Below are 10526 nucleotides of genomic sequence, written 5' to 3'. Positions count from 1 at the left end.
CTGGAGAGCGGAATATCTCCTCTCAAAGCTGGGTTCATGGGGGGGGCCCCAGCCAGAGCTTCCATCATTTCCCCATGCAGATTAACACACTGGCCAGTAGGGCACTGCCCAGAGCCCCTCCCACCCAATATGGGACCCCCAAGCAGACAGCCCAAGCCGCAGGGTGGAAGAAGCCCTGAGTTCGCTTGGGTGCCCTGGCAGAAGCCGCACTGAGGGTGCAGCGGAGGGAAGCCGCGCTGGGCAGGCAGGTGGCGGAGAGAAAGGTGGCAACGGGAGGAAGGGAACTGGGGGGTCTGCAAGCAGGGGTGGTGGCTGTGCCCCCTTGACACATCAGTCAGCTGTGCTAGCTGGGGACCGCCTTCCCCTCCCCCATCCCTCAATATCCCCCCTCAGGTAACTTGCATAGGGCCCCATAAATCCTGTGGAAAGCCCTGCTACCAGCCATTGATGGACCTATCCTCCATTATCTAGTTCTTTTCTGAACCCTGCTATAGTCTTGGCCTTCACAACATTCTTGGCAAAAAATTCTAAAGGTTGACTGTGCATTGTGTGAAGAAATACTTCCTTATGTTTGTTTTAAACCTGCTGCCTATTAATTTCATTTGGTGACCCCTAGTTCTTGTGTTATGAGAAGGAGTAAATAACACTTCCTTATTTACTTTCTCCTCACCAGTCATGATTTTATAGACCTCTATCATATCCCCCTGTAGTCATCTCTTTTCCAAGTTGAAAAGTCCCAGTCTTATCAATCTCGCCTCATACTGAAGCCATTGCGTGTTCCTAATAATTTTTGGTTTCAGAGTAACAGCCGTGTTAGTCTGTATTCGCAAAAAGAAAAGGAGTACTTGTGGCACTTTAGAGACTAACCAATTTATTTGAGCATAAGCTTTCGTGAGCTACAGCTCACTTCATCGGATGCATAAGCTTTCGTGAGCTACAGCTCACTTCATCGGATGCATGCATCCGATGAAGTGAGCTGTAGCTCACGAAAGCTTATGCTCAAATAAATTGGTTAGTCTCTAAGGTGCCACAAGTACTCCTTTACTTTTTGCTAATAATTTTTGTTTCCCTTTTCTGAACCTTTTCCAATATATCTTTTTTGAGATGGGGCAACCACAACTGCACGCAGTATTCAAGATGGGGGCATACCATGGATTTATATAGAGGCAATATGATATTTTCTGTCTTATTATTTATCCCTTTCTTAACGATTCCCCACATTCTGTTCACTTTTTTGACTGCCGCTGCACACTGAGTGGATGTTTTCAGAGAACTGTCCACAATGACTCCAAGATCTCTTTCTTGAGTGGTAATGGCCAATTTAGATCCCATCATTTTATATGTATAGTTGGGATTATGTTTTCCAGTGTGCATTACTTTGCATTTATCAAATTTAATTTCATCTGCCATTTTGTTGCCCAGGTACCCAGTTTTGAGAGATCCTTTTGTCACTCTTTGCAGTCTTCCTGGGACTTAACTATCTTGAGTAGTTTTGTATCATTGGGAAATTTTGCCACCTCACTCTTTACACCTCTTTTTCCAGATCATTTATGAATATGTTGAATAGGTCTGGGCCTAGTACAGACCTCTGGGGGACACCACTATTTACCTCTCTCCATTCTGAAAACTGACCATTTATTCCTACCCTCTGTTTCCTATCTTTTAACCTATTACCAATCCATGAGAGAACCTTCCCTCTTATCTCATGACTGCTTACTTTGCTTAAGAGCCTTCGGTGAGGGACCTTCTCAAAGTCTTTCTGAAAATCTAATTACACTATATCCACTGGACCCCCTCTTGTCCACATGCTTGTTGACCCCCACAAAGAAAATTCTAGTAGATTGGTGAGGCAAGACTTCCCTTTTCAAAAAACATGTTGATTATTCCACAACAAATTATGTTCATATAGGTGTCTGACAATTTTGTTCTTTACTATAGTTTCAACCAGTTTTCCTGATACTGAAGTCAGGCTTACCAGCCTGTAATTGCTGGGGTCACCTCTGGAGCCCTTTTTAAAAATTGGCAGCCCATTAGCTATCCTCCAGTCATTTGGTACAGAAGCTGATTTAAATGATGTTATACAACCATGTCTCACTCTTTTCTTGATCTCTATTACATTTTCATTTTCACCTCCCATTATAATCCCCTTCTGATTCCAGTATAAATGTTTTATTACTCAGAGTTCGTATCCATCAGTCCCTACATATCTTAATATACTGAGAAATTTGTAGTGGTAAATTCTGTCAAATGCTTTTTGGGAGTCAGTGAAACAACTCTACCATTTTCCCCATGTCAGTTGATCTTTCTAAAAGGAGTTTCATATTCAGAATAAAATGTATCATTCCCTTTTGACCTTTGAAGCCATATTGTTGGCTTTGTATTTCCTTATCAATCTTCCCTTGTATTTGCTCTTGAACAACTTGCAAAAGCGTCAGTCTACATCTACAGGGACAAATGACTAACAGCAGAGCTGCAGCTGGCCCGGGTGAGCTGACTCAGGCTGACAGGTCTCAGGCTGAGACACTAAAAATCACTGTGTAGACATTTGGGCTTGGACTGGAGCCTGAGCTCTGGGCCGTCCACCCTCCCAGGGTCCCAGAGCTCAGGCTTCAGCCCAAGCCTGAATATCTACACAGCGATTTTTTAGCTCTGGAGCCTGAGTCCCGCCAGCCAGCAGCTAACCCAGGAAAACCACAGGTTTTTATCCCTGTGTAGACATAGCTTAGTGTTGCATGCTTCTAAGGGTAATTGTTTTGTAGTTTTTACAATCCATAGCATTCTTCTTGTGGGGGATTTGAATACACAGTGAGGTTGGAAAATCTTCTGGCAATTCTCCTGTCTCAAACATATTCTTCATTACCTCTGACAGGGCTGTGGCAGCTACATTAACAAAGGTGAATATATATTTTATAAGGTGCATAAAACCTAATGTTTTAGAGCATAAGTCAAACCCTAACAGACTGGGTTGGGAAGAAACATCTCCTATCGGCAGGCTATTCCACGTGTGTCCAGTATGGGGTTTCTTCCACCTTCTTTAGAAGCATCTGGTGCTGGCTGCCACTGAAGACAGAACGCTAGATTAGAATGGATCACAGGTCTGAAGCGGGGAAGGCAACTGTTATGTTCACAACTCCACTTTTCCCCCTCCTGTCATGTCTCTAACATCCTCCATGTAAACTGAAGTTACAGTATTGCCAATTTAGGTGATCACTTGTCAGTTTTAAAAATGTACTCACCAGTTGCATGGCATAAAAGGAGTTTACAGATTAAAGAGTCTCCATTAATAGAACCTTTAGATTCATGGAGGGGAATCCTGAGCCCTCTGAAGTCAACAGCAAAACTCTTCAGTGACTTCAGTGGAGGCCAGATTTCACCCAAGATTCCAGTTAGCTATGCACCTGGTGAGATGTCTGAATTGGTCCACCCTGGACACAAACACTGACACTGGAAAAAACTCCTTAATTAGTTGCTTACAAATGTCTGCTGCCAATTCATAAATTCTTCCTGCAATGCGATAATTAGAAAATACAATTATTTTAATTTCCTTGGCTGCAGCAGAACAAAAAAGAGTTATTTCTGTCTGTTGCACAAGGCATAATTCAATTGTATGCTACTGTGCGAGGACTTTCTTATCTTTGCTGCTGAGAGAGGCTTTCAGGCCTTTTAATGAAATATTTGTTGGGTTTCACATTGTAATTTGTTGTTCTGATATTTTTAAATACAAAATTGACATTCAAAAATACAATCTTTAAAATGTTAACGGAAAAGTTTGAGGTCATGTTTTCTTAATAGCTGAGTATATGGATTGGCCCCTTCCATCTCAACTTGCTGTTCAGAAATGACTGTTTTTAGCAAAGAAAAAAGTGTTCTGTCTCTGGCAGCGGGGAGTATATAGTGCTCATGAACAAAGCAGTTGAGAAGAACACTTTTAAATGAAAATGGACAGTACTAACAGTTAGACTCAACCTTGGATTTCACACAACCTAGATTTTCATGTGCTGCTTCACATTGCCTTCTATAAGGAAAAAAGATTACATCAACTGAGTAGCTTCTGTACCTTGCAGACATCTGAAAGATGAACTGGTTTTCTGACCCAAAAGGTTTTGAGCAAAGATGCTTAATACAGATCCAGGGAAAGCCTTTACATTAAAAGGTTTAAGTTACAAATAAAGGCATTTAAAAAACAAATCAACCCACTTTGGAGCCAAAAAAAAAACCCAAGGGATTGAACTGTATACATATCCTATCAAAGGCAGAGGTGGATATAATACAACAAGACTCTGATACCTGAGAGTTCTCATACTCGGGCTGTACAACATGTTAAGCCAATGAAGTATTATGGATATGAACTTGATTTTGAGATACAGTGCCCTGGGCCAGTCAATCCTCCATTTTAAACAAGCAAAATTGAGGGGGCTGGAATAGTTTCAGAGATTGGTGATGGGTTGCAGTCTTATAAAACATAACAGTCATTAATCAATAAATAAATGAGGGTCCTGATTAGAAATGACATTATTAAAAAGAAAATCAAGAAATGGCCTTCACTGATATATTTTAAGTGTGACCAAAGTGTAGTAAGATTAAAAAAAAATTTGAGGTTAGGATATCCCCTATCATCACTTGTTACACAAATACTTACATCAGGGAACTGCTCTGAGCACAGCCTCCCATAGCCAGAAAAGAGACACAGAATGAATGAAATCCATGAAGGACTAGGTGTTACCAGTCTGGGCACTGCTCAGATACTGTAGAGATGGGTGCCAATAAAAAACCCTGAACTAGAAAAGTAGGTAACTAGGGATGTTCTGAATTTTCTTATTGTAATTTGAGCAGGGAGAAAGCTATGATAAAGTTAAAAAGCCAGTGTGATCAAGTGGATAAGACACTAGACATGAGATCTGTCTCTAATCCCTGCTCTACTGTAGGACACCTATTGTGTGACCGTTTGCAAATCACTTCCCCACTCTGGTTCCTCTCCCAACCTTTGTCTGGTCTGTTTAGATAGCAAACTCATCATGGAAGGAATGTACCAATGTAGTGGTACGTGCCCCAGTCTTGGTTTGAACCTCTAGGCACTGCCACAATACAAACCATAACATGTGAAAACAACGAGGAGTCCTTGTGGCACCTTTGTGACTAACACATTTATTTGGGCATAAACTTTCGTGGGCTAAAATCCACTTCATCAGATGCATGGAGTGGAAAATACAGTAGGCAGGTATATATATTACAACACATGAAAAGATGGGAGTTGCCTTACCAAGTGGGGGGGCAGTGCTAACGAGGCCAATTCAAATAGGGTGGATGTAGCCTATTCCCAACAGTTGACAAGAAGGGGTGAATATCAACAGAAGGAAAATTACTTTTTGTAATGGCCCAGCCACTTCCAATCTTTATTCAGGCCTAATTTGATGGTATCAAGTTTGCAAATTAATTCCAGTTCTGCAGTTTCTCGTTGAAGTCTGTTTTTGAAGTTTTTTTGTTGAAGAATGGCCACTTAAGTCTGTTATTGAGTGTCCAGGGAGATTGAAGTGCTCTCCTACTGGTTTTTGAATGTTACAGTTCTTGATGTCTGATACGTGTAGACAATGGATCGTGTGATGTGGTCTGGGTGAAAGCTGGAGGCATGTAGGTAAGTTTAGCAGTCAGTAGATTTCTGATACAGGGTGGTGTTTATGTGACCATTGCTTATTTGCACTGTAGTGTCTAGGAAGTGGACCTCTTGTGTGGACTGGTCCTGGCTAAGGTTGATGGTGGGGTGGAAATTGTTGAAATCCTGGTGGAATTCCTCAAGGGCCTCCTTCCTATGGGTCCAGATGATGAAGATGTCATCAGTGTAGCACAAATAGAGTAGGGGAGTTAGGGGATGAGAGTTGAGGAAGTGTGGTTGTAAGTCAGCCATAAAAATGTTGGCATACTGTGGGGCCATGCAGGTACCCATAGCAGTGCCGCTGACTTGAAGGTATAAATTGTCCCCAAATCTGAAATAGTTGTGGGTGAGGACAAAGTCACAAAGTTCAGCCACCAGGTTTGCTGTGACATTATCGGGATTACTGTTCCTGACAGCTTGTAGTCCATCTTTGTGTGGAATGTTGGTGTAGAGGGCTTCTACATCCATAGTGGCTAGGATGGTGTTTTCGGGAAGATCACCGATGGATTGTAGTTTCCTCACGAAGTCAGTGGTGTCTCGAAAATAGCTGGGAGTGCTTGTAGCGTAGGGCCTGTGGACAGAGTCCACATAGCCATTTGCTGATAAAGACTAACACGGCTACCTCTCTGAAACCCATAACATGTGAGAAGCCTTACTCTTGGCTTATCTTCTGCATTGGATCTAGGTGTGGGATAATGTACCACAACGAACAAGATGTGTGTTGAGTGGGACCATGATGCAACAGAGCATGTTATTTGTATTCTGGTAGCACCTACAATGTGCTAAGTACTGTTCACATGTAGAGAAAGACAGCTCCTGCCCAGAATTGTTCTTAATATAAGAAGCTTGCAATAGTCACAGGATCTCTTAATGCTTTTCAGCTTCCTGTGGAATTTACCAAGCTCTATATCCTTCAGCAATGCTGGGAACACAGATATGCCTTAAAGAATAGTGATCATTTCTGTGTAAGAGCAAATGACTCACTCCAAGAATATGTTTTGCTCTGTAGACCCAACTAAAAGCTAATCAAGGGAGTCTCATGAAAATTATCCATTTCACTACAGTATGTCAAGGACTTCTGATTGAAGAGTAAATGAATGAATAATAGGCCATTTGATGTGAACTATCTACTGAGTTGTCATTCATCAATAGCAGATTTAGTTTATTACTCTGACATTTGCCAGTGACTCGAGAGCTCTGATAACATGGTCTGTACTACCAGAATCCAATTATACTACAAGTTTGTCCACTTAGTAGATGTACTTAGAAAAAGACAAATTTAGCTCGTATTTCCAAGTTGACAAACCTTGTAAAACAGATCAGCCAAACAGTGAAGTTATTTTTTTCTCATTAAAGATCATAGCTGTGGATGGCCACCTTGATTAAAGAGAGAATTCCTTTTTTATCTGATTCCATTTTTTCCCAAAAAAGATTCATACCAGAGCTTTTGTATTAGGATTCTATATTTTGAACACACCTTGAAAAGAACATCCTTGCCATGATTAGGTTGTAATGAATCCATAGCTGCAAATAACAAAACACAGTTGCCAACTAAACTGCACACATACAGTATCGGGGATAAAATCCAAAACCTTCTGCTAAAAAGGAAAAACAAAAAGAAAAACCTGAACACAGCCAGAGGCCTCTGCTACTCTAGCTAAAGAAGAATTTCCATTATGTATATTCTCTTTGTAGAACAGCTAGTAGAAGGAAACATTGCTTGAGTAGACCTGACATTCCACCCAGTATTAGGTAATAATTAGGTCTGTGTATAAAAAAAATGAAATGAGAGAACATTAAAGTGAACACTGAATCCATCATGCAAAAAACTGAATTTTTGTTTGGGGTTTTCAAAAATGGTCCAGTGTTGCGAAAAACCCATCAAATGGTTCCAGTTTTATTATATTTCTGTAAAAAAAAAAAAAAGACAGTTCTGGAGAGAAAAATGGGCCCCCCTTTTTTTTTTTTTTTGCACAAAATTGATTTTTTTTTTTAAATTTCAACATGCAAATGTTTGGGTTGAAAATCAAACTACAATTCTGCATGTTTTATCAAAGAAACATAGCCTACTATAACAAATTGATTTACAAAAGAATCATAATTTGGTGAACAATCATGGGGGATTAACAATAATGAGGTCACCGTCAACGGGCATACTTTCCCTGTAGCAACCCCTGCTGGCTAGCATGGTTCTACTGAGGCCTGTCTCAGTTTCCTCTAAACTCAGGCTCCCTTACAAAGTCCAGATAGGCCACATGTTCAAAACATTCCCCTTCTGGGGTACAATTTATTAGGTCCTGAATGGAGTTTTCAAAAAACAAAGAAACTCTCAGACTTACAAAGTCTTCTTCCCAGTTTCAGCTGGGGTCAGCCCCTGCTCCCTGTGGGTCTGTCCTCTCTTTAGAAGTTCATTTCTTTCACCCCACTCCCAAGCAGAACAGAGCCTTTCCTACCTGAGGGTCTGTCTTGCTTAGGGTTACCATATGTCCATATTTTCCTGGACATGTCCAGCTTTTTGGTTCTTAAATTGCCATCCGGGAGGAATTTTTAAATATCTAAAAACATCCGGGATTTTGCCATTATTATTTTTCCCCAAAGAAGAGTTGATCATTCAAGAAAGAGAGTGAATGTTGATCATTCGAGAAAGAAAGTGAATGTTGATCACTTGAGAGAGTGCGCGCTTTTCCCCCCTAGCTCCCAGCACTTGCGCCGCTAAACAGCTGTTTCGCACAGCTGGGAGGGAGGGGGCAGGAGGGGGAATGCAGCGCACTCAGAGGAGGAGATGGGGCTGGGGCAGGGATTTGGGGAAGGGGTCCCATGGGACAGGGAAGGGGCAGAGTTGGGGTGGGGACTTTGGGGAAGGGGTTGGAATGGGGGCCGGGAAGGGGTGGAGTTGGGGCGGGGGGGCACGAGCAAATACCCCCCTCCCCCCCGTGGAAGGTCCCCTTTTTTGAATGTTCAAATATGGTAACCCTAGTCTTGCTGCTCACCCTGGAGTTTGGCCTTGTCCCTGGCCTTCCCCACTGGTGCTTCTCCCCCTGGTGACTCAGAACCCTGCAGGAACCTTCTTACTCCCTGCAGACACCAACAATCTGCAGCTGTCTTCACCTCCCCACCTCCCTTTGTAAGTCCCAGATGCCCTCTGTGAAACCCTATTGGACAGCAGGTAATCAGTCCAGGTGCACTAAACTCTCTCAAAGGGGTCAGTCACCTTGTGACAGATTCCTATTGTCATCTTTCGAGCTTCGTGCCTGATTCTCCAAAACTTCATTACACTGGGTCAGAATGAGGAGCACTTAACTTACAGGACTTAAATGAGGAAATCAGTAATCAGTGGGACTATTTTTGTAAGTGATTGCCGGCATGGTGGCATCCTTAAGGCACAGAAAGCTTGGATTTCACAGAGACATTATTCCTTTATTCAAGTGTTATGTAACATAATAAGCAGAGCTGGCTGAAGTCTGAATTTCCCTGATTTGTGCCTGCAGTCTGGTGCCCTGCTTTCCAATATAGGGTTGCCAAGCATCCAATTTTTGACTGGAATGCCTGCTCGAAAAGGGACCCTGGCGGCTCTGGTCAGCACTGCAGACCAGGCCATTAGAAGTCCGGTCAGCAGAGCAGCAGGGGACCTAGAGCTAAGGCATGATTCCTGCCTGCCCTAGCTCTGTGTGGCTCCTGGAAGCAACCACCAGGTCTCTGCAGCCCCTAGACGCTTGGGCAGTAAGGGAGGCTCCACACGTAGCCCCCGTCCCAAGGGCCAGCTCCGTAGCTCCCATTGGCCAGGAACCGCAACCAATGGGAGCTGCGGGGGCGGTGGCTGCGGGCACAGGGCAGCGTGTGAAGCCTCACTGGACACCCATGTGTCTAGGGGCTGCAGGGACCTGGCGGTCACTTCCTAGGAGCCACAGTAAGCGCTGCCGGTACCCTGTACCCCAAACTCCCTCCTGTACCCCAATCCCTTCCTGCCCCAGACCAGAGTCCCCTCCCACACCCAAACTGCCTCCTGGAGCCTGCACCCTCCCTCAACACCTCTTACCCCAGCTCCCTCCTCCATCCCAGAGCCTGCAGCCCCTGCCAGAGTCCTCAGCACCCGCCCTGAATCCCAGCCCCAGCCTGGAGTCTTCTCCCACACTCTGAACCCCTCACTGGCCCAGCCCAGAGCCCACACCCCCAACCAGAGCCCTCATCCCTCTCCCACATCCCAAGCCCCTGCCCCAGCCCGGAGAAACTAAGTGAGGGTAGGGGAGAGCGAGCAACGGGCGGCGGGGGTGGGGAATGGAGCGAGCAGGGGTGCAGCCTCAGGGAAAGGGTGGGGAAGGGTGTTCAGTTTTGTGCCATTAGAAAGTTGGCAACCCTATTCCAATATATGGAATGGAATGGATGACCTCTGATCTCTGTAGACACACCAACATCCTTCTGCAACGATGACAGCTACTCCACACAACCAGGATGAGTAAGAGCTCCACAACTACACACACTGAGTTGTACTTACTTATACAAACAGTCCTATTGAAGTTAATGAGACAACACACACAAGTGCTACTCACTATGAGTAAGGGCTCCAGAATAGGGCCATTAAACAATAAATATGTGAATTTACTGAATTCAGTGACCAAAAAGAAGTTTCCCCTACCTGTCCTTCCTGCACCCCCCGGACCTCCATTTTTTTTTTTCAACAATGCCCCTTTCCCTTTTCCAAAGGAGATTTCCTCTCAAGAGGTTCCTGGCCAGTCTATGCAGAGAAGACTGCATTTTTTGCTGGATTTAGCCTAGAAAAAACAAGCTAGACCATCTATCCTTCACATCCCTCCTAGACAAATTCATCAATGAACAACGACAATCACAGTGGAAAGTAATGTACAGTGACAGAGTCTAA

The sequence above is a fragment of the Eretmochelys imbricata genome, chromosome 2 (assembly GCF_965152235.1).
Source record: "Eretmochelys imbricata isolate rEreImb1 chromosome 2, rEreImb1.hap1, whole genome shotgun sequence".
Taxonomy (NCBI): Eukaryota; Metazoa; Chordata; order Testudines; family Cheloniidae; genus Eretmochelys; species Eretmochelys imbricata.
The sequence above is the reverse complement of the archived record's forward strand: the minus strand, read 5'-3'. Positions refer to the sequence as shown.